General features: G+C 42.7%; 2 protein-coding genes across 2 annotated transcripts in view; one reads left to right on the forward strand and one right to left on the reverse strand.

The window, feature by feature from the left end:
• Nucleotides 1–24,770, forward strand: part of LOC120998324 (aspartic and glutamic acid-rich protein-like) — a 2,513,920-nt gene that overhangs the window by 1,869,376 nt on the left and 619,774 nt on the right. The gene's annotated exons all lie outside the window — the stretch shown is intronic.
• LOC120998305 (gastrula zinc finger protein XlCGF26.1-like) overlaps nt 1–24,770 on the reverse strand; it is a 4,064,644-nt gene that overhangs the window by 962,413 nt on the left and 3,077,461 nt on the right. The window lies entirely within an intron of this gene.

The following is a 24,770-nucleotide window of genomic DNA, read 5'->3' on the forward strand; positions in this document are numbered from 1 at the left end:
CCACATTCTGGACATGAATACGGCTTCTCTCCTGCGTGAATTTTCTGGTGTGTAACAAGAGCTGATGTATTTGTAAAAGATTTATCACATAAGGAACATGGATACGGCCTCTCTCCTGTGTGAAGTCTCTGATGATCTCTAAGTTTGGCTTTGGCAATAAAACCTTTCCCACAATCTGGACACGAATACGGCTTCTCTCCTGTGTGAATTTTCTCATGCGCAGAATGACTAGATTTATCTGCAAAACGTTTCCCACATGATGAACAGGCATACGGTTTCTCTCCTGTGTGACTTCTCGCATGTATAACAAATTGTGATCTATATATAAAACTTCTCCCACATTCTGGACATATATATGGCTTCTCCCCCATGTGAATTCTCTGATGTGCAACAAGATCTGATTTAGTTGGAAAGTTTTTCCCACAATCTGAGCAGGAGTATGACAACTCTGCTAAGTGACTTCTGAGTATAAAAAGACTTGATTTTTTTGTAATCTGTTTTCCACAATCATCACACTGAAGTCTTGTGTCCACTTTGGGACCTGCATCTGTAGTAACAATATGCGATTGGTCAGGAGAAGGTTCTTCATTATTAGAAGAATTATGTGATAGATCTGGACTGTGACATCTGGGATGTACGTCAACTGTAATGAAGTTTTCTCCTGAGGAGCTCTGCGTGATAGCTTCATCTTCTGCTTTATACTTCACTGACGACATGGAGTCTCTCTTGGAGTTATTACTGGCATTTTCTGTTAGGATAAAAAAAAATATGATTTTAGGTTGTTTTTTTAAAATCAAGAGGTGGAAAAATCTGTAACATTTTGTATTAGGCTAGAAAAATGCACGCTGTTTTTGATGCAGTTTATTTGAGCCAAAACCAGAAGTAAATCCAGCAGAAAGGAGTAGTTCCCCCTTCATATTTCTAATTCCTTTTGAATCCAATCTTGGTTTCACCTCAAAAGCTACCGGAAAACTGCACGTGTCATTCCCGCTTTGTGTATAAAATATTTTCATGATCTTGGATTTTGCTCTAATCTCGGTGAGCAGTTTTATTACATGAATCTTGAATTGATAAAACTAAGGCTACTTTCACACTAGCGGCAAGAAACTCCGGCAGGCTGTTCCGGTGGGTAAACAGCCTGTCGGATCCGTGCTGCTGCTAGTGCACACGTGCCCCCGGACTATCGCTCCGATCCCATTGACTATAATAAGGGCGGGCCGGAGTTCCGGTGGCAGCACGGCAAACATGCCGAGGCGGCCGGAATAAAACTACGACATGCCGGAGTTCCTTGCTGCTAGTGTGAAAGTAGCCTTATCTAAAAAGTACAATGTTGTCTGGCAATGAAGCCAACACACTTACTGTATTCAATGGCGGCTCAAGTTGGTACTGCTCCATGTGTCCTGGCATCAGTTACTGTGTGAATTGTGCCTTTGCTCGAATCTCACATCCGTTCTGTAACCATTCCCTAGCTGTGTGCGCATTTGTTTTTCTAATGGTTTTGATAAGTTTGCCATACTGTATATGACCTGAGTTCGGTGTCCGTTTGGTGGATGTCTCTTGAGTGCTGTGACCTACCATGGTTGTACAATCATGTCTTTCATGTCACGTCTTGCTGAATAAATCAGGCACATCTCAGGCCAGTGCAGGGAGATCAAGACTGATAAATCTTGATAAATCTTCCCCATGGAGTTTAAACAGGGCACGATTTAGTAGATGGGAAAAAGGAACACTCGGTGCACATCTCCTGGTAACAGGACCACATGGATGGAATCTTATCATTCTCCTTTACTTGAGACCTGAAGTAGAAACCAAAGCCTTCGGAGTATCCCTGTGATTAAAGGTGATCTCCTACACAATTTACATAGGTTGGCAATTTGATGATAATTCTATATTTTATCTTCCTTGGGATCTCTAAGAACAAGGTATGTACGTGAGGAATTTCCCAGGCTGCAGTAAGTTGGCCTCACCTGTTTTCATACAGAAAGCTCAGGACAAGATCCTGTTGTCTCCAGGACTTTTGGATTATGACGGCTTTTCATTTTTCACGTACCAGGGTCTGGGAGCAGAGGATTGTGGATAAGCCTTTTCATATTCTCTCAATTTAGTCAGCAGCTACTGGAGTTTTACTGCTTCTTTGTGATTCAGTTTTAGGTGCCGATAACACACGTGAAGGTTTCAGAAGAGGTTTGGTAAGACGTAAGGGTCATAACAAAATTGGAGATAATTTTTCCACTTTGCTCTGACAATGTCTTTCAGTAAGGACACACACTTGGACCCTTGCTAGGACCCCCGGGATAATTACTGACAACAAACAAAACGGTCCTCTGACCAAAAAATCCCTTTAGGCGTCCTAAGTATATACAGTATGTATCTAAAACTACATCTTTTATTATATTCACTTAAAACTGCTATTATAGGAAAGAAAAAATGTGTATGATTAAATCTATCAGGACTAAGCAGAGGGTATCGGTTTTAACCCCAGTATATGGCAGTACTAGGATATGTGCTTTCTGTTGTAACACTGTGTTTGATAATAAATGCTGCTTATTGAAAACGGAGCGGCTTATGTGTAGTTATTTTATTATTATAATATCAACACCTCCATATATAACCTTTTTGTATATTCACTTTTGCACCCTATATGGTATTGCGGTGTACAGTGTAATGTGTTGCTGGTAACAGCAGCAATATGTTCTAGGGGTGGTTATTATGGGGTGGTTATTATGGGGGTGGTTATTGTGGGGGTGGTTATTATGGGGGTGGTTATTGTGGGGGTGGTTTATTGTGGGGGTGGATTATTGTGGGGGTGGTTATTGTGGGGGTGGTTATTGTGGGGGTGGTTTATTGTGGGGGTGGATTATTGTGGGGGTGGTTATTGTGGGGGTGGTTATTGTGGGGGTGGTTTATTGTGGGGGTGGATTATTGTGGGGGTGGTTATTATGGGGGTAGATTATTGTGGGGGTGGATTATTGTGGGGGTGGTTATTGTGGGGGTGGTTATTGTGGGGGTGGTTATTATGGGGGGGTTATTATGGGGGTGGTTATTGTAGGGATGGCTATTGTGGGGGTGGGTATTATTATATTGATCGTTTGATCACCTACACATTTGTAATCCACTACTATGTTAGTATAACAGCAGTCCGTCCAGCGCTGTTACTTATAGCACTATGTTGTTATAGTCCGTCCGGTGCTGTTACTTATAGCACTATGTTGTTATAGTCCGTCCAGTGCTGTTACTTATAGCACTATGTTGTTATAGACCGTCCAGTGCTGTTACTTATAGCACTATGTTGTTATAGTCCGTACGGTGCTGTTACTTACAGGGAGTGCAGAATTATTAGGCAAATGAGTATTTTGACCACATCATCCTCTTTATGCATGTTGTCTTACTCCAAGCTGTATAGGCTCGAAAGCCTACTACCAATTAAGCATATTAGGTGATGTGCATCTCTGTAATGAGAAGGGGTGTGGTCTAATGACATCAACACCCTATATTAGGTGTGCATAATTATTAGGCAACTTCCTTTCCTTTGGCAAAATGGGTCAAAAGAAGGACTTGACAGGCTCAGAAAAGTCAAAAATAGTGAGATATCTTGCAGAGGGATGCAGCACTCTTAAAATTGCAAAGCTTCTGAAGCGTGATCATCGAACAATCAAGCGTTTCATTCAAAATAGTCAACAGGGTCGCAAGAAGCGTGTGGAAAAACCAAGGCGCAAAATAACTGCCCATGAACTGAGAAAAGTCAAGCGTGCAGCTGCCAAGATGCCACTTGCCACCAGTTTGGCCATATTTCAGAGCTGCAACATCACTGGAGTGCCCAAAAGCACAAGGTGTGCAATACTCAGAGACATGGCCAAGGTAAGAAAGGCTGAAAGACGACCACCACTGAACAAGACACACAAGCTGAAACGTCAAGACTGGGCCAAGAAATATCTCAAGACTGATTTTTCTAAGGTTTTATGGACTGATGAAATGAGAGTGAGTCTTGATGGGCCAGATGGATGGGCCCGTGGCTGGATTGGTAAAGGGCAGAGAGCTCCAGTCCGACTCAGACGCCAGCAAGGTGGAGGTGGAGTACTGGTTTGGGCTGGTATCATCAAAGATGAGCTTGTGGGGCCTTTTCGGGTTGAGGATGGAGTCAAGCTCAACTCCCAGTCCTACTGCCAGTTTCTGGAAGACACCTTCTTCAAGCAGTGGTACAGGAAGAAGTCTGCATCCTTCAAGAAAAACATGATTTTCATGCAGGACAATGATCCATCACACGCGTCCAAGTACTCCACAGCGTGGCTGGCAAGAAAGGGTATAAAAGAAGAAAATCTAATGACATGGCCTCCTTGTTCACCTGATCTGAACCCCATTGAGAACCTGTGGTCCATCATCAAATGTGAGATTTACAAGGAGGGAAAACAGTACACCTCTCTGAACAGTGTCTGGGAGGCTGTGGTTGCTGCTGCACGCAATGTTGATGGTGAACAGATCAAAACACTGACAGAATCCATGGATGGCAGGCTTTTGAGTGTCCTTGCAAAGAAAGGTGGCTATATTGGTCACTGATTTGTTTTTGTTTTGTTTTTGAATGTCAGAAATGTATATTTGTGAATGTTGAGATGTTATATTGGTTTCACTGGTAAAAATAAATAATTGAAATGGGTATATATTTGTTTTTTGTTAAGTTGCCTAATAATTATGCACAGTATTAGTCACCTGCACACACAGATATCCCCCTAAAATAGCTAAAACTAAAAACAAAGTAAAAACTACTTCCAAAAATATTCAGCTTTGATATTAATGAGTTTTTTGGGTTCATTGAGAACATGGTTGTTGTTCAATAATAAAATTAATCCTCAAAAATACAACTTGCCTAATAATTCTGCACTCCCTGTATAGCACTATGTTGTTATAGTCCGTACGGTGCTGTTACTTATAGCACTATGTTGTTATAGTCCGTCCAGTGCTGTTACTTATAGCACTATGTTGTTATAGTCCGTCCGGTGCTGTTACTTATAGCACTATGTTGTTATAGTCCGTCCAGTGCTGTTACTTATAGCACTATGTTGTTATAGTCCGTCCAGTGCTGTTACTTATAGCACTATGTTGTTATAGTCCGTCCAGTGCTGTTACTTATAGCACTATGTTGTTATAGTCCGTCCAGCGCTGTTACTTATAGCACTATGTTGTTATAGTCCGTCCAGTGCTGTTACTTATAGCACTATGTTGTTATAGTCCGTCCAGTGCTGTTACTTATAGCACTATGTTGTTATAGTCCGTCCAGTGCTGTTACTTATAGCACTATGTTGTTATAGTCTGTCCGGTGCTGTTACTTATAGCACTATGTTGTTATAGTCCGTCCGGTGCTGTTACTTATAGCACTATGTTGTTATAGTCCGTCCGGTGCTGTTACTTATAGCACTATGTTGTTATAGTCCGTCCAGTGCTGTTACTTATAGCACTATGTTGTTATAGTCCGTCCAGTACTGTTACTTATAGCACTATGTTGTTATAGTCCGTCCAGTGCTGTTACTTATAGCACTATGTTGTTATAGTCCGTCCAGTGCTGTTACTTATAGCACTATGTTGTTATAGTCCGTCCAGTGCTGTTACTTATAGCACTATGTTGTTATAGTCCGTCCAGTGCTGTTACTTATAGCACTATGTTGTTATAGTCAGTCCGGTGCTGTTACTTATAGCACTATGTTGTTATAGTCCGTCCGGTGCTGTTACTTATAGCACTATGTTGTTATAGTCCGTCCGGTGCTGTTACTTATAGCACTATGTTGTTATAGTCCGTCCGGTGCTGTTACTTATAGCACTATGTTGTTATAGTCCGTCCAGTGCTGTTACTTATAGCACTATGTTGTTATAGTCCGTCCAGTGCTGTTACTTATAGCACTATGTTGTTATAGTCCGTCCAGTGCTGTTACTTATAGCACTATGTTGTTATAGTCCGTCCAGTGCTGTTACTTATAGCACTATGTTGTTATAGTCCGTCCAGTGCTGTTACTTATAGCACTATGTTGTTATAGTCCGTCCAGTGCTGTTACTTATAGCACTATGTTGTTATAGTCCGTCCAGTGCTGTTACTTATAGCACTATGTTGTTATAGTCCGTCCAGTGCTGTTACTTATAGCACTATGTAGTTATAGTCCGTCCAGTGCTGTTACTTATAGCACTATGTTGTTATAGTCCGTCCAGTGCTGTTACTTATAGCACTATGTTGTTATAGTCCATCCGGTGCTGTTACTTATAGCACTATGTTGTTATAGTCCGTACGGTGCTGTTACTTATAGCACTATGTTGTTATAGTCCGTCCGGTGCTGTTACTTATAGCACTATGTTGTTATAGTCCGTCCAGCGCTGTTACTTATAGCACTATGTTGTTATAGTCCGTCCAGTGCTGTTACTTATAGCACTATGTTGTTATAGTCCGTCCGGTGCTGTTACTTATAGCACTATGTTGTTATAGTCCGTCCAGTGCTGTTACTTATAGCACTATGTTGTTATAGTCCGTCCAGTGCTGTTACTTATAGCACTATGTTGTTATAGTCCGTCCAGTGCTGTTACTTATAGCACTATGTTGTTATAGTCCGTCCGGTGCTGTTACTTATAGCACTATGTTGTTATAGTCCGTCCAGTGCTGTTACTTATAGCACTATGTTGTTATAGTCCGTCCAGTGCTGTTACTTATAGCACTATGTTGTTATAGTCCGTCCAGCGCTGTTACTTATAGCACTATGTTGTTATAGTCCGTCCAGTGCTGTTACTTATAGCACTATGTTGTTATAGTCCGTCCAGTGCTGTTACTTATAGCACTATGTTGTTATAGTCCGTCCAGTGCTGTTACTTATAGCACTATGTTGTTATAGTCCGCCCGGTGCTGTTACTTATAGCACTATGTTGTTATAGTCCGTCCAGTGCTGTTACTTATAGCACTATGTTGTTATAGTCCGTCCAGTGCTGTTACTTATAGCACTATGTTGTTATAGTCCGTCCGGTGCTGTTACTTATAGCACTATGTTGTTATAGTCCGTCCACTGCTGTTACTTATAGCACTATGTTGTTATAGTCCGTCCAGTGCTGTTACTTATAGCACTATGTTGTTATAGTCCGTCCAGTGCTGTTACTTATAGCACTATGTTGTTATAGTCCGTCCAGTGCTGTTACTTATAGCACTATGTTGTTATAGTCCGTCCGGTGCTGTTACTTATAGCACTATGTTGTTATAGTCCGTCCGGTGCTGTTACTTATAGCACTATGTTGTTATAGTCCGTCCGGTGCTGTTACTTATAGCACTATGTTGTTATAGTCCGCCCAGTGCTGTTACTTATAGCACTATGTTGTTATAGTCCGTCCGGTGCTGTTACTTATAGCACTATGTTGTTATAGTCCGTCCAGTGCTGTTACTTATATCACTATGTTGTTATAGTCCGTCCGGTGCTGTTACTTATAGCACTATGTTGTTATAGTCCGTCCGGTGCTGTTACTTATAGCACTATGTTGTTATAGTCCGTCCGGTGCTGTTACTTATAGCACTATGTTGTTATAGTCCGTCCAGTGCTGTTACTTATAGCACTATGTTGTTATAGTCCGTCCGGTGCTGTTACTTATAGCACTATGTTGTTATAGTCCGTCCGGTGCTGTTACTTATAGCACTATGTTGTTATAGTCCGTCCGGTGCTGTTACTTATAGCACTATGTTGTTATAGTCCGTCCGGTGCTGTTACTTATAGCACTATGTTGTTATAGTCCGTCCAGTGCTGTTACTTATAGCACTATGTTGTTATAGTCCGTCCAGCGCTGTTACTTATAGCACTATGTTGTTATAGTCCGTCCAGTGCTGTTACTTATAGCACTATGTTGTTATAGTCCGTCCGGTGCTGTTACTTATAGCACTATGTTGTTATAGTCCGTCCAGCGCTGTTACTTATAGCACTATGTTGTTATAGTCCGTCCGGTGCTGTTACTTATAGCACTATGTTGTTATAGTCCGTCCGGTGCTGTTACTTATAGCACTATGTTGTTATAGTCCGTCCAGTGCTGTTACTTATAGCACTATGTTGTTATAGTCCGTCCAGTGCTGTTACTTATAGCACTATGTTGTTATAGTCCGTCCGGTGCTGTTACTTATAGCACTATGTTGTTATAGTCCGTCCGGTGCTGTTACTTATAGCACTATGTTGTTATAGTCCGTCCGGTGCTGTTACTTATAGCACTATGTTGTTATAGTCCGTCCAGTGCTGTTACTTATAGCACTATGTTGTTATAGTCCGTCCAGTGCTGTTACTTATAGCACTATGTTGTTATAGTCCGTCCAGTGCTGTTACTTATAGCACTATGTTGTTATAGTCCGTCCGGTGCTGTTACTTATAGCACTATGTTGTTATAGTCCGTCCGGTGCTGTTACTTATAGCACTATGTTGTTATAGTCCGTCCAGTGCTGTTACTTATAGCACTATGTTGTTATAGTCCGTCCAGTGCTGTTACTTATAGCACTATGTTGTTATAGTCCGTCCGGTGCTGTTACTTATAGCACTATGTTGTTATAGTCCGTCCGGTGCTGTTACTTATAGCACTATGTTGTTATAGTCCGTCCAGTGCTGTTACTTATAGCACTATGTTGTTATAGTCCGTCCAGTGCTGTTACTTATAGCACTATGTTGTTATAGTCCGTCCAGTGCTGTTACTTATAGCACTATGTTGTTATAGTCAGTCCGGTGCTGTTACTTATAGCACTATGTTGTTATAGTCCGTCCGGTGCTGTTACTTATAGCACTATGTTGTTATAGACCGTCCAGTGCTGTTACTTATAGCACTATGTTGTTATAGTCCGTCCGGTGCTGTTACTTATAGCACTATGTTGTTATAGTCCGTCCGGTGCTGTTACTTATAGCACTATGTTGTTATAGACCGTCCAGTGCTGTTACTTATAGCACTATGTTGTTATAGTCCGTCCAGTGCTGTTACTTATAGCACTATGTTGTTATAGTCCGTCCAGCGCTGTTACTTATAGCACTATGTTGTTATAGTCCGTCCAGTGCTGTTACTTATAGCACTATGTTGTTATAGTCCGTCCAGTGCTGTTACTTATAGCACTATGTTGTTATAGTCCGTCCGGTGCTGTTACTTATAGCACTATGTTGTTATAGTCCGTACGGTGCTGTTACTTATAGCACTATGTTGTTATAGTCCGTCCGGTGCTGTTACTTATAGCACTATGTTGTTATAGTCCGTCCAGCGCTGTTACTTATAGCACTATGTTGTTATAGTCCGTCCAGTGCTGTTACTTATAGCACTATGTTGTTATAGTCCGTCCAGTGCTGTTACTTATAGCACTATGTTGTTATAGTCCGTCCAGTGCTGTTACTTATAGCACTATGTTGTTATAGTCCGTCCAGTGCTGTTACTTATAGCACTATGTTGTTATAGTCCGTCCAGTGCTGTTACTTATAGCACTATGTTGTTATAGTCCGTCCAGCGCTGTTACTTATAGCACTATGTTGTTATAGTCCGTCCGGTGCTGTTACTTATAGCACTATGTTGTTATAGTCCGTCCAGCGCTGTTACTTATAGCACTATGTTGTTATAGTCCGTCCAGTACTGTTACTTATAGCACTATGTTGTTATAGTCCGTCCGGTGCTGTTACTTATAGCACTATGTTGTTATAGTCCGTCCAGTGCTGTTACTTATAGCACTATGTTGTTATAGTCCGTCCGGTGCTGTTACTTATAGCACTATGTTGTTATAGTCCGTCCAGTGCTGTTACTTATAGCACTATGTTGTTATAGTCCGTCCGGTGCTGTTACTTATAGCACTATGTTGTTATAGTCCGTCCAGTGCTGTTACTTATAGCACTATGTTGTTATAGTCCGTCCGGTGCTGTTACTTATAGCACTATGTTGTTATAGTCCGTCCGGTGCTGTTACTTATAGCACTATGTTGTTATAGTCCGTCCGGTGCTGTTACTTATAGCACTATGTTGTTATAGTCCGTCCGGTGCTGTTACTTATAGCACTATGTTGTTATAGTCCGTCCAGTGCTGTTACTTATAGCACTATGTTGTTATAGTCCGTGCTGTTACTTATAGCACTATGTTGTTATAGTCCGTCCAGTGCTGTTACTTATAGCACTATGTTGTTATAGTCCGTCCAGTGCTGTTACTTATAGCACTATGTTGTTATAGTCCGTCCAGTGCTGTTACTTATAGCACTATGTTGTTATAGTCCGTCCGGTGCTGTTACTTATAGCACTATGTTGTTATAGTCCGTCCAGTACTGTTACTTATAGCACTATGTTGTTATAGTCCGTCCAGTGCTGTTACTTATAGCACTATGTTGTTATAGTCCGTCCGGTGCTGTTACTTATAGCACTATGTTGTTATAGTCCGTCCAGTGCTGTTACTTATAGCACTATGTTGTTATAGTCCGTCCAGTGCTGTTACTTATAGCACTATGTTGTTATAGTCCGTCCAGTGCTGTTACTTATAGCACTATGTTGTTATAGTCCGTCCGGCGCTGTTACTTATAGCACTATGTTGTTATAGTCCGTCCAGTGCTGTTACTTATAGCACTATGTTGTTATAGTCCGTCCGGTGCTGTTACTTATAGCACTATGTTGTTATAGTCCGTCCAGTGCTGTTACTTATAGCACTATGTTGTTATAGTCCGTCCGGTGCTGTTACTTATAGCACTATGTTGTTATAGTCCGTCCGGTGCTGTTACTTATAGCACTATGTTGTTATAGTCCGTCCGGTGCTGTTACTTATAGCACTATGTTGTTATAGTCCGTCCAGTGCTGTTACTTATAGCACTATGTTGTTATAGTCCGTCCAGCGCTGTTACTTATAGCACTATGTTGTTATAGTCCGTCCGGTGCTGTTACTTATAGCACTATGTTGTTATAGTCCGTCCAGTGCTGTTACTTATAGCACTATGTTGTTATAGTCCGTCCGGTGCTGTTACTTATAGCACTATGTTGTTATAGTCCGTCCAGTGCTGTTACTTATAGCACTATGTTGTTATAGTCCGTCCAGCGCTGTTACTTATAGCACTATGTTGTTATAGTCCGTCCAGTGCTGTTACTTATAGCACTATGTTGTTATAGTCCGTCCAGCGCTGTTACTTATAGCACTATGTTGTTATAGTCCGTCCAGTGCTGTTACTTATAGCACTATGTTGTTATAGTCCGTCCGGTGCTGTTACATATAGCACTATGTTGTTATAGTCCGTCCAGTGCTGTTACTTATAGCACTATGTTGTTATAGTCCGTCCGGTGCTGTTACTTATAGCACTATGTTGTTATAGTCCGTCCGGTGCTGTTACTTATAGCACTATGTTGTTATAGTCCGTCCGGTGCTGTTACTTATAGCACTATGTTGTTATAGTCCGTCCAGTGCTGTTACTTATAGCACTATGTTGTTATAGTCCGTCCAGTGCTATTACTTATAGCACTATGTTGTTATAGTCCGTCCGGTGCTGTTACTTATAGCACTATGTTGTTATAGTCCGTCCAGTGCTGTTACTTATAGCACTATGTTGTTATAGTCCGTCCAGTGCTGTTACTTATAGCACTATGTTGTTATAGTCCGTCCGGTGCTGTTACTTATAGCACTATGTTGTTATAGTCCGTCCAGTGCTGTTACTTATAGCACTATGTTGTTATAGTCCGTCCGGTGCTGTTACTTATAGCACTATGTTGTTATAGTCCGTCCAGTGCTGTTACTTATAGCACTATGTTGTTATAGTCAGTCCGGTGCTGTTACTTATAGCACTATGTTGTTATAGTCCGTACGGTGCTGTTACTTATAGCACTATGTTGTTATAGTCCGTCCAGTGCTGTTACTTATAGCACTATGTTGTTATAGTCCGTCCAGTGCTGTTACTTATAGCACTATGTTGTTATAGTCCGTCCGGTGCTGTTACTTATAGCACTATGTTGTTATAGTCCGTCCGGTGCTGTTACTTATAGCACTATGTTGTTATAGTCCGTCCAGTGCTGTTACTTATAGCACTATGTTGTTATAGTCCGTCCGGTGCTGTTACTTATAGCACTATGTTGTTATAGTCCGTCCGGTGCTGTTACTTATAGCACTATGTTGTTATAGTCCGTCCACTGCTGTTACTTATAGCACTATGTTGTTATAGTCCGTCCAGTGCTGTTACTTATAGCACTATGTTGTTATAGTCCGTCCAGTGCTGTTACTTATAGCACTATGTTGTTATAGTCCGTCCAGTGCTGTTACTTATAGCACTATGTTGTTATAGTCCGTCCGGTGCTGTTACTTATAGCACTATGTTGTTATAGTCCGTCCAGTGCTGTTACTTATAGCACTATGTTGTTATAGTCCGTCCGGTGCTGTTACTTATAGCACTATGTTGTTATAGTCCGTCCAGCGCTGTTACTTATAGCACTATGTTGTTATAGTCCGTCCAGTGCTGTTACTTATAGCACTATGTTGTTATAGTCCGTCCAGTGCTGTTACTTATAGCACTATGTTGTTATAGTCCGTCCAGTGCTGTTACTTATAGCACTATGTTGTTATAGTCCGTCCAGTGCTGTTACTTATAGCACTATGTTGTTATAGTCCGTCCAGTGCTGTTACTTATAGCACTATGTTGTTATAGTCCGTCCAGTGCTGTTACTTATAGCACTATGTTGTTATAGTCCGTCCAGTGCTGTTACTTATAGCACTATGTTGTTATAGTCCGTCCGGTGCTGTTACTTATAGCACTATGTTGTTATAGTCCGTCCAGTGCTGTTACTTATAGCACTATGTTGTTATAGTCCGTCCAGTGCTGTTACTTATAGCACTATGTTGTTATAGTCCGTCCAGTGCTGTTACTTATAGCACTATGTTGTTATAGTCCGTCCGGTGCTGTTACTTATAGCACTATGTTGTTATAGTCCGTCCAGTGCTGTTACTTATAGCACTATGTTGTTATAGTCCGTCCGGTGCTGTTACTTATAGCACTATGTTGTTATAGTCCGTCCAGTGCTGTTACTTATAGCACTATGTTGTTATAGTCCGTCCAGTGCTGTTACTTATAGCACTATGTTGTTATAGTCCGTCCAGTGCTGTTACTTATAGCACTATGTTGTTATAGTCCGTCCAGTGCTGTTACTTATAGCACTATGTTGTTATAGTCCGTCCGGTGCTGTTACTTATAGCACTATGTTGTTATAGTCCGTCCGGTGCTGTTACTTATAGCACTATGTTGTTATAGTCCGTCCAGCGCTGTTACTTATAGCACTATGTTGTTATAGTCCGTCCAGTGCTGTTACTTATAGCACTATGTTGTTATAGTCCGTCCGGTGCTGTTACTTATAGCACTATGTTGTTATAGTCCGTCCGGTGCTGTTACTTATAGCACTATGTTGTTATAGTCCGTCCAGTGCTGTTACTTATAGCACTATGTTGTTATAGTCCGTCCAGTGCTGTTACTTATAGCACTATGTTGTTATAGTCCGTCCAGTGCTGTTACTTATAGCACTATGTTGTTATAGTCCGTCCAGTGCTGTTACTTATAGCACTATGTTGTTATAGTCCGTCCAGTGCTGTTACTTATAGCACTATGTTGTTATAGTCCGCCCGGTGCTGTTACTTATAGCACTATGTTGTTATAGTCCGTCCGGTGCTGTTACTTATAGCACTATGTTGTTATAGTCCGTCCAGTGCTGTTACTTATAGCACTATGTTGTTATAGTCCGTCCGGTGCTGTTACTTATAGCACTATGTTGTTATAGTCCGTCCGGTGCTGTTACTTATAGCACTATGTTGTTATAGTCCGTCCAGTGCTGTTACTTATAGCACTATGTTGTTATAGTCCGTCCAGTGCTGTTACTTATAGCACTATGTTGTTATAGTCCGTCCGGTGCTGTTACTTATAGCACTATGTTGTTATAGTCCGTCCGGTGCTGTTACTTATAGCACTATGTTGTTATAGTCCGTCCGGTGCTGTTACTTATAGCACTATGTTGTTATAGTCCGTCCAGTGCTGTTACTTATAGCACTATGTTGTTATAGTCCGTCCGGTGCTGTTACTTATAGCACTATGTTGTTATAGTCCGTCCGGTGCTGTTACTTATAGCACTATGTTGTTATAGTCCGTCCAGTGCTGTTACTTATAGCACTATGTTGTTATAGTCCGTCCGGTGCTGTTACTTATAGCACTATGTTGTTATAGTCCGTCCGGTGCTGTTACTTATAGCACTATGTTGTTATAGTCCGTCCGGTGCTGTTACTTATAGCACTATGTTGTTATAGTCCGTCCGGTGCTGTTACTTATAGCACTATGTTGTTATAGTCCGTCCAGTGCTGTTACTTATAGCACTATGTTGTTATAGTCCGTCCAGTGCTGTTACTTATAGCACTATGTTGTTATAGTCCGTCCAGTGCTGTTACTTATAGCACTATGTTGTTATAGTCCGTCCAGCGCTGTTACTTATAGCACTATGTTGTTATAGTCAGTCCAGTGCTGTTACTTATAGCACTATGTTGTTATAGTCCGTCCAGTGCTGTTACTTATAGCACTATGTTGTTATAGTCCGTCCGGTGCTGTTACTTATAGCACTATGTTGTTATAGTCCGTACGGTGCTGTTACTTATAGCACTATGTTGTTATAGTCCGTCCGGCGCTGTTACTTATAGCACTATGTTGTTATAGTCCGTCCAGCGCTGTTACTTATAGCACTATGTTGTTATAGTCCGTCCAGTGCTGTTACTTATAGCACTATGTTGTTATAGTCCGTCCAGTGCTGTTACTTATAGCACTATGTTGTTATAGTCCGTCCAGTACTGTTACTTATAGCACTATGTTGTTATAGTCCGTCCAGTACTGTTACTTATAGCACTATGTTGTTATAGTCCGTCCGGTGCTGTTACTTATAGCACTATGTTGTTATAGTCCGTCCAGTGCTGTTACTTATAGCACTATGTTGTTATAGTCCGTCCAGTGCTGTTACTTATAGCACTATGTTGTTATAGTCCGTCCGGTGCTGTTACTTATAGCACTATGTTGTTATAGTCCGTCCAGTGCTGTTACTTATAGCACTATGTTGTTATAGTCCGTCCGGTGCTGTTACTTATAGCACTATGTTGTTATAGTCCGTCCAGTGCTGTTACTTATAGCACTATGTTGTTATAGTCCGTCCGGTGCTGTTACTTATAGCACTATGTTGTTATAGTCCGTCCGGTGCTGTTACTTATAGCACTATGTTGTTATAGTCCGTCCGGTGCTGTTACTTATAGCACTATGTTGTTATAGTCCGTCCGGTGCTGTTACTTATAGCACTATGTTGTTATAGTCCGTCCAGTGCTGTTACTTATAGCACTATGTTGTTATAGTCCGTGCTGTTACTTATAGCACTATGTTGTTATAGTCCGTCCAGTGCTGTTACTTATAGCACTATGTTGTTATAGTCCGTCCAGTGCTGTTACTTATAGCACTATGTTGTTATAGTCCGTCCAGTGCTGTTACTTATAGCACTATGTTGTTATAGTCCGTCCGGTGCTGTTACTTATAGCACTATGTTGTTATAGTCCGTCCGGTGCTGTTACTTATAGCACTATGTTGTTATAGTCCGTCCGGTGCTGTTACTTATAGCACTATGTTGTTATAGTCCGTCCAGTGCTGTTACTTATAGCACTATGTTGTTATAGTCCGTCCAGTGCTGTTACTTATAGCACTATGTTGTTATAGTCCGTCCGGTGCTGTTACTTATAGCACTATGTTGTTATAGTCCGTCCAGTGCTGTTACTTATAGCACTATGTTGTTATAGTCCGTCCGGTGCTGTTACTTATAGCACTATGTTGTTATAGTCCGTCCAGTGCTGTTACCTATAGCACTATGTTGTTATAGTCCGTCCGGTGCTGTTACTTATAGCACTATGTTGTTATAGTCCGTCCAGTGCTGTTACTTATAGCACTATGTTGTTATAGTCCGTCCAGTGCTGTTACTTATAGCACTATGTTGTTATAGTCCGTCCAGTGCTGTTACTTATAGCACTATGTTGTTATAGTCCGTCCAGTGCTGTTACTTATAGCACTATGTTGTTATAGTCCGTCCAGTGCTGTTACTTATAGCACTATGTTGTTATAGTCCGTCCAGTGCTGTTACTTATAGCACTATGTTGTTATAGTCCGTCCGGCGCTGTTACTTATAGCACTATGTTGTTATAGTCCGTCCAGTGCTGTTACTTATAGCACTATGTTGTTATAGTCCGTCCAGTGCTGTTACTTATAGCACTATGTTGTTATAGTCCGTCCAGTGCTGTTACTTATAGCACTATGTTGTTATAGTCCGTCCGGTGCTGTTACTTATAGCACTATGTTGTTATAGTCCGTCCGGTGCTGTTACTTATAGCACTATGTTGTTATAGTCCGTCCAGTGCTGTTACTTATAGCACTATGTTGTTATAGTCCGTCCAGTGCTGTTACTTATAGCACTATGTTGTTATAGTCCGTCCGGTGCTGTTACTTATAGCACTATGTTGTTATTATGTTGTTCGTCAAGGGACAGTGTGTTATTATAATGTGATACCCCCCCCACATGAAGGCTTTCACTGTATTGGCATGTGCAGCCTGTTCAGACTTGCAGTGTATGACACCTTGTGCTCTGGGGGTGATAGGCTCACAGTATAACGCTGCTGCGGTATCGCCGCTGAGTCTGCTATTACATGCGCACTGATTGCACCTCCGCGCGTTCACATGTGCTGTGTGGATTGTGATTTCCAGCACTGAGCGGATTGGTCACATACACAGTTCACTCCACACACAACACTCTGTCCATCCAAATTTTCCTATCAATTCCAGTTGGTGCCCTCTGCTATTCCCTGTCTAAAATAGAACAGCAAACACTACCCCTCCCGACATGTTTCACCGCTACTTGCGGCTTCGTCAGGGGAGTGGGGTATTAGCGTTCACGCGCCTTGATACGCCCTATTAAATAACCTCCCCTCCCTCTTAGACATTCTCCTCCATTGGTGTTAGATACGGGCCGCGCGTCATCAGTGCTCGCGCACCCCGTCTCCTCCGCCCTGCGTCACTCACCAAGGTTATATATGGAGGTGTTGATATTAGAGTATGACCACGCGGCGCGGCTTTGAACCGTTCGATAACCACGTGGCAAATTAGGCCGCAGCTGCCTCTTATTTAACTAATAAAAACGACATTGTATAGCCGGTCTGAATTGTTAAAGGGGTTCTCCGGGCTTTTAATACTGATGACCTATCCTCAGCTGTATGGAGTGTGCAAGTTCTGTCTCCCGTCTCTCTTCCTGATCGCCATAGACATAGCAGCAGCGAGCAAGAAGAGAGAGGGGAGACGGCACATCTTCCCTTCATACAGCTGATCGGCGGGGGTCCGATCTGATATTGACCTATCCTGAGGATAGGTCCTCAATATTAAAATCCTGGAGAACCCCTTTAATGGCTGTGTGGGATTGAAGGTGCCATGCGGCCAATGACTGCAGAATAGCTATACAGTTCAGTTGCAGCCTGATTGGCAGTGTGGGTTTCGATCGCAGACGACCATGCCCTGAACGGCTCATGATCGCGCTGTGTGGTCGTACCCTTAGGCGGATATGTAAATGATTACATGGGTGATCTGATTAAACACTGGGTCTTGTCACAAGAGGGCTTCCTCAGCTGCCTTATAAAAAAAGGCTCTCAGAGGCTACTTTTGGGTAATGTACCTCTTGGTAAGAGATCGTTGACTGCTAGACAAGACTCTATGACACACTTGAAGACATTTAGTCCAGACTTTGAGAGGGGGCGCATCATTGTACTGAGAGAGGTTTTGATCCACCATGTCCACCATCTAGACACAGGCAGCCCCTTCATTACACGCCCCTGTCTCTGCCTGGACCATTTCCTGGTGCTTAACATGTCAAGACACCCATTACAAGTCCTGTCATTGACAGCCAGACCCTGTCACCTCCGTTTGCAGTGGTGCCGTGAACGAGAAACCTGCACTGCTATTGTCCTTAGCGATGAATACATGTTCTCTTTGAAATCTGACGACGGTCACGTTCAAGTATGGAGGCGTCATGGTGAACACTTCAATCCCAACTTTGCTGCGGAGCTACACAATGCTCACTCTGATGATCGGGGGAGCCATCACATATACAGTCGGTCACCCCTAGTAGTGATACAAGGACACTGACAGCTCAGTGATATCTGCAGGACATCCTGACACATGTGGTCCTCTCATGGCAGGGCTGACAACTGCTGGTGTGATGATTGGGGAAGCCATCACATATACAGTCGGTCACCCCTAGTAGTGATACAAGGACACTGACAGCTCAGTGATATCTGCAGGACATCCTAGAATGTGTCGGCAGATAAGAACCATTTGGCCCATCTAGTCTGCCCAATATACTGAGTACTATGGATAGCCCCCGGCCCTATCTTATATGAAGGATGGCCTTATGCCTATCCCATGCATGCTTAAACCCCTTCACTGTATTTGCAGCTACCACTTCTGCAGGAAGGCTATTCCAGGCATCCACTACTCTCTCAGTAAAGTAATACTTCCTGATATTACTTTTAAACCTTTGCCCCTCTAATTTAACACTATGTCGTCTTGTAGCAGTTTTTCTTCTTGTAAATCTTCTCTCCTCTTTTACCTTGTTGATTCCCTTTATGTATTTAGCAGTTTCTCTCATATCCCCTCTGTCTCGTCTTTCTTCCAAGCTCTACATCCTGACGCCACATGTGTTCCTCAAATGGCAGGGCTGACAACTGGCTCGCCCGCACAGAGCAAGGGTTTCCCAGAAATGTCTCCTTCAGATAACCACACTTCCTTTGCTGTCCTGTTGCCAGATTTATTGCCAATCGAGCAGTTCTGAGACTGGCTTCAACAACCTACGAGTGTGCAGAATCGACAGGTCCAGCTGTAGCATCTGTGGGCAAATGTGCTGCAGGATACCATACAGAACCTGTAAGCCTCCAGGTCTAACCGTATCTCATCTTGTATCCAGACTAGAGGCCGTATCTCATCTTGTATCCAGGCTAGAGGTCTTATTTCATCTTGTATCCAGACTAGAGGCCGTATCTCATCTTGTATCCAGACTAGAGGCCGTATCTCATCTTGTATACAGACTAGAGGCCATATCTCATCTTGTATCCAGACTAGAGGCCGTATCTCATCTTGTATCCAGACTAGAGGCCGTATCTCATCTTGTATACAGACTAGAGGCCGTATCTCATCTTGTATCCAGACTAGAGGCCGTATCTCATCTTGTATCCAGACTAGAGGCCGTATCTCATCTTGTATCATGGCTAGAGGTCGTATCTCATCTTGTATCCAGACTAGAGGCCGTATCTCATCTTGTATCCAGACTAGAGGCCGTATCTCATCTTGTATCCAGACTAGAGGCCGTATCTCATCTTGTATACAGACTAGAGGCCGTATCTCATCTTGTATCCAGACTAGAGGCCGTATCTCATCTTGTATCCAGACTAGAGGCCGTATCTCATCTTGTATACAGACTAGAGGCCGTATCTCATCTTGTATACAGACTAGAGGCCGTATCTCATCTTGTATCCAGGCTAGAGGCTGTATCTCATCTTGTATCCAGACTAGAGGCCAAATCTCATCTTGTATCCAGAATAGAGGCCGTATCTCATCTTGTATCCAGGCTAGAGGCTGTATCTCATCTTGTATCCAGACTAGAGGCCGTATCTCATCTTGTATCCAGACTAGAGGCCGTATCTCATCTTGTATACAGACTAGAGGCCGTATCTCATCTTGTATCCAGACTAGAGGCCGTATCTCATCTTGTATCCAGACTAGAGGCCGTATCTCATCTTGTATCCAGGCTAGAGGCCGTATCTCATCTTGCATCCAGAATAGAGGCTGTATCTCATCTTGTATCCAGACTAGAGGCCGTATCTCATCTTGTATCCAGAATAGAGGCCGTATCTCATCTTGTATCCAGACTAGAGGCCGTATCTCATCTTGTATACAGACTAGAGGCCGTATCTCATCTTGTATCCAGGCTAGAGGCTGTATCTCATCTTGTATCCAGACTAGAGGCCAAATCTCATCTTGTATCCAGAATAGAGGCCGTATCTCATCTTGTATCCAGGCTAGAGGCTGTATCTCATCTTGTATCCAGACTAGAGGCCGTATCTCATCTTGCATCCAGAATAGAGGCTGTATCTCATCTTGTATCCAGAATAGAGGCCGTATCTCATCTTGTATCTAGACTAGAGGCCGTATCTCATCTTGTATCTAGACTAGAGGCCGTATCTCATCTTGTATCCAGACTAGAGGCCGTATCTCATCTTGTATCCAGACTAGAGGCCGTATCTCATCTTGTATCCAGACTAGAGGCCGTATCTCATCTTGTATCCAGACTAGAGGCCGTATCTCATCTTGTATCCAGACTAGAGGCCGTATCTCATCTTGTAACCAGACTAGAGGCCGTATCTCAAATTGTATCATGGCTAGAGGTCGTATCTCATCTTGTATCCAGACTAGAGGCCGTATCTCATCTTGTATCCAGACTAGAGGCCGTATCTTATCTTGTATCCAGGATAGAGGCAGTATCTTTAATCCTGAAACCATGTGGTGTTGGGGCCAATGGAGTGATGATTGAGTTCCACCTGAGCCTTTAAATGCCATGTTGCTATTAACAGAGCCATCTTAGGGACTAAACGGCCGGGATCAGAGTCCTCTCCAGTCTCCACCATTGTAGCACAGTGTCAGCTGTAATACAGAGCCAACTCCAGCTGCTGATGATTCAGCATCCACCTGTACATGTACAGTCAGGTCCATAAATATTGGGACATGGACACAGTTCTAACATTTTTGGCTCTATACTCCACCACAATGGATCTGAAATGAAACAGACAAGATGTCCTTTACCTGCAGACTGTCAGCTTTAATTTGAGGGCATTTACATCCAAATCAGGTGAACGGTGCAGGAATTACAGCAGTTTCCATCTGTGCCTCCCACTTGTTAAGGGACCAAAAGTAATGGGACAGAATAATAATCATAAATCAAACTTTCACTCTTTAATACTTGGTTACAAATCCTTTGCAGTCAATTACAGCCTGAAGTCTGGAACGCGTAGACATCCACACTTTGAACAGATGAGTTGGTAAACGTTCCTAAATACTAATAATATCACAGCCTGATGAACGTTTAAAAATAAAAAAACAAAACCTTTATTAAAAGTCTGTTTAAAAGGGGGGGGGGGGGGGGACCCATATGTCACAGTCTGTGACCATCAGGCAACCAGTCTCAAAACCTATACAGAGAAGGGGAACAAATAACTCCTCTGCACAGTAGAGGGACTGGGCTAAAACCCGACTTGCTAGCTGGTAATTGCTATGGATACGCAAGTAATAGCGGCCATTACAGCGCCAATAGCCATAGCACACCACAGTGCGGCTTGTTCTGTCTTGACATGAGCATTAAAATTAGCTCCTGAAGATACGTGACAACCACAAGTCACGTGGAAACGCGTAGAGCTGCTGCAAATCATTAGGACACGGCTCTTTAGGCAGGACTGTGATGTATGGATGGAGCCAAAATATACTGGCTCTGAGTGACTGTATATAGCCAATACTGGCTGCGGATATATGGTTGTGACCTAGGTATTGGCCACTGGCTATACATATATATTGGTCTGAACCCTGCACCGTATTTAAGTGTATCCAAGTCCATTGAGACCTCACTCTGACAGAGGCAGTGCGATCAATTGTATTGAGCATTACAGGATCTATGTACTAGGTGGCACAACCATATCTGTATATATATATACCTTACAGGATCACCGGTTATACACACACCCTGCATCCATTCACACTGGTTACTGTGTCCCTAACTCTGACTTGCGTATCCATAGCAATTACCAGCTAGCAAGTCGGGTTTTAGCCCAGTCCCTCTACTGTGCAGAGGAGTTATTTGTTCCCCTTCTCTGTATAGGTTTTGAGACTGGTTGCCTGATGGTCACAGACTGTGACATATGGGTCCCCCCCCGCCCCCCACTTTTAAACAGACTTTTAATAAAGGTTTTGTTTTTTTATTTTTTAACGCATAGACATCACCAGACGCTGGTCTCATCCCTGGTGATGCTCTGCCAGGCCTCTACTGCAACTGTCTTCAGCTCCTGCTTGTTCTTGGGGCATTTTCCCTTCAGTTTTGTCTTCAGCAAGTGAAATGCTCAATCGGATTCAGGTCCGGTGATTGACTTGGCCATTGCAGAACATTCCACTTCTTTCCCTTAAAAAACTCTTTGGTTGCTTTTGCAGTATGCTTTGGGTCATTGTCCATCTGCACTGTGAAGCGCCGTCCAATGAGTTCTGAAGCATTTGGCTGAATATGAGCAGATAATATTGCCCGAAACACTTCAGAATCCATCCTGCTGCTTTTGTCAGCAGTCACATCATCAATAAATACAAGAGAAGCAGTTCCATTGGCAGCCATACATGTCCACGCCATGACACTACCACCACCATGCTTCACTGATGAGGTGGTATGCTTAGGATCATGAACAGTTCCTTTCCTTCTCCATACTCTTCTCTTCCCATCACTCTGGTACAAGTGGATCTTGGTCTCATCTGTCCATAGGATGTTGTTCCAGAACTGTGAAGGCTTTTTTAGATGTCATTTGGCAAACGCTAATCTGGCCTTCCTGTTTTTGAGGCTCACCAATGGTTTCCATCTTGTGGTGAACCCTCTGTAGTCACTCTGGTGAAGTCTTCTGATTGCTGACTTTGACACACATACACCTAGACCTCCTGGAGAGTGTTCTTGATCTGGCCAACTGTTGTGAAGGGGGTTTTCTTCACCAGGGGAAAAATTCTTCGCTCATCCACCACAGTTGTTTTCCGTGGTCTTCCGGGTCTTTTGGTATTGCTGAGCTCACCGATGCGTTCCTTCTTTTTAAGAATGTTCCAAACAGTTGTTTTGGCCACACCTAATGTTTTTGCTATCTCTCTGATGGGTTTGTTGTGTTTTTTCAGCCTAATGATGGCTTCACTGATAGTGACAGCTCTTTGGATCTCATCTTGAGAGTTGACAGCAACAGATTCCAAATGCAAATAGCAGACTGGAAATGACCTCTGACCTTTTATCTGCTCATTGTAATTGGGATAATGAGGGAATAACACACACCTGGCCATGGAACAGCTGAGAAGCCAATTGTCCCATTACTTTTGGTTCCTTAACAAGTGGGAGGCACATATGCAAACTGTTGTAATTCCTGCACCGTTCACCTGATTTGGATGTAAATCCCCTCAGATTACAGCTGACAGTCTGCAGGTAAAGCACATCTTGTTTGTTTCATTTCAAATCCATTGTGGTGGTGTATAGAGCCAAAAATGTTAGAATTGTGTCCATGTCCCAATATTTATGGACCTGACTGTATGTCATGTTGTGCTTAGATCCTTGGGGCAATGTTGTAGAACCATAAAGTATATGTCACCAAGGGGTTATTATGTTGGTCATGGATGCCCCATTGTAATGTGACATCATCCACCTTCAAGGTTAGGGTACCATGTTTAGAGATTGTTCTTCACATTGGTGTCCAGTACCTGAACATCTGATCTCAGCCTGCTCAGTTCCTACTGACAGGAGCTCTACAATCTCTTCACTGACTTTTCTACCTCTTGTCTGATGGGGAGCATGAGAAACAATGGAGAGCGGTAAGAAAAGAACTCCTAAAATTTGTGTTCAGAATCAATGTCTATTACACAATATTAAACCTTATACAAATTTTGACTGTAAGATTTTTTTTTCCTCACAGAATTTAGCTAAAACTACACAGCGAAGTAAAGGCCTTGTTTTTATTGTCCTAAGGACAGACCATCAGTACTGTGATCCCAGAAAACTTGTTTACTGGAGCTCTAAGGAGGACGCCTCTGTCAGCATGATCAACGCTATAAAACCAGGTATATAGCTTGGAGGGGATGATAATGCTGATAAAAACGATGCCTTTTTTATTACTCTCCGTCGCCCCGTAACTGAGAACACTGCATATTTATCTATATGCAGAGGACCTAACTGGAGCACCAAGGGGCTGGCCAGAGCACTCAGAGCACCAGTCTGTTACACCCCCTTCAGCTTCAGTTCCTACCCGCCTCCACTGGATGGACAGGGCTGGTTTTCTAGTGCCATGACCCGTATTCACCTGCCCTAGCTATACAGTATCTTGTAAAGTCTGTCATCTCATATCTGTGAAGTATCTTTCGATCTTGGGACACACAATGCAGGCACAAGATGACAGCTCTCAGCACTTGCTCATGCTTGGAGCGTGGCAGAAGGTCTCAGCTCTAGAAGACCAGCTCTGTCAATCCAGGGGAAATAGGGGAAGGAAGTGAAGCTGAAGGGAGTGTAACAGACTGGTGCTCTGAGAGCTCTGGCCAGCCTCTTGGTGCTCCAATTAGGTAATTTGCTTATAGATAAATATGCAGTTTTCTCAGTAATCAGGGTACTATTTTTATCAGCATGATTTAACAGGATTGATAATACTGACAGATGCTCTTTAAGAAACCTCCCAATTCCCTTCCTCCGTTCATTATTCCATACCTGTGGTCACATGGACTGGAATGTCCTCCTCCACCTGACTCTTACACGAGGGATCGCCCATCATCCGCTCTTCTTCATCCTCCACTTTAATATCAGTCACATCTTCCCCCTGATTTGTCATCTGTAACAATTCAGGACAATACAGCAGACAGGTGGGAAATCTAACAGATCCACATAAGAGACCCCCACCATCTATGACCCCTCTATGACTGCAGGACCCCCCTATATAGATGTG

The sequence above is a fragment of the Bufo bufo genome, chromosome 4, assembly GCF_905171765.1.
Source record: "Bufo bufo chromosome 4, aBufBuf1.1, whole genome shotgun sequence".
In the NCBI taxonomy this organism is placed as follows: domain Eukaryota; kingdom Metazoa; phylum Chordata; class Amphibia; order Anura; family Bufonidae; genus Bufo; species Bufo bufo.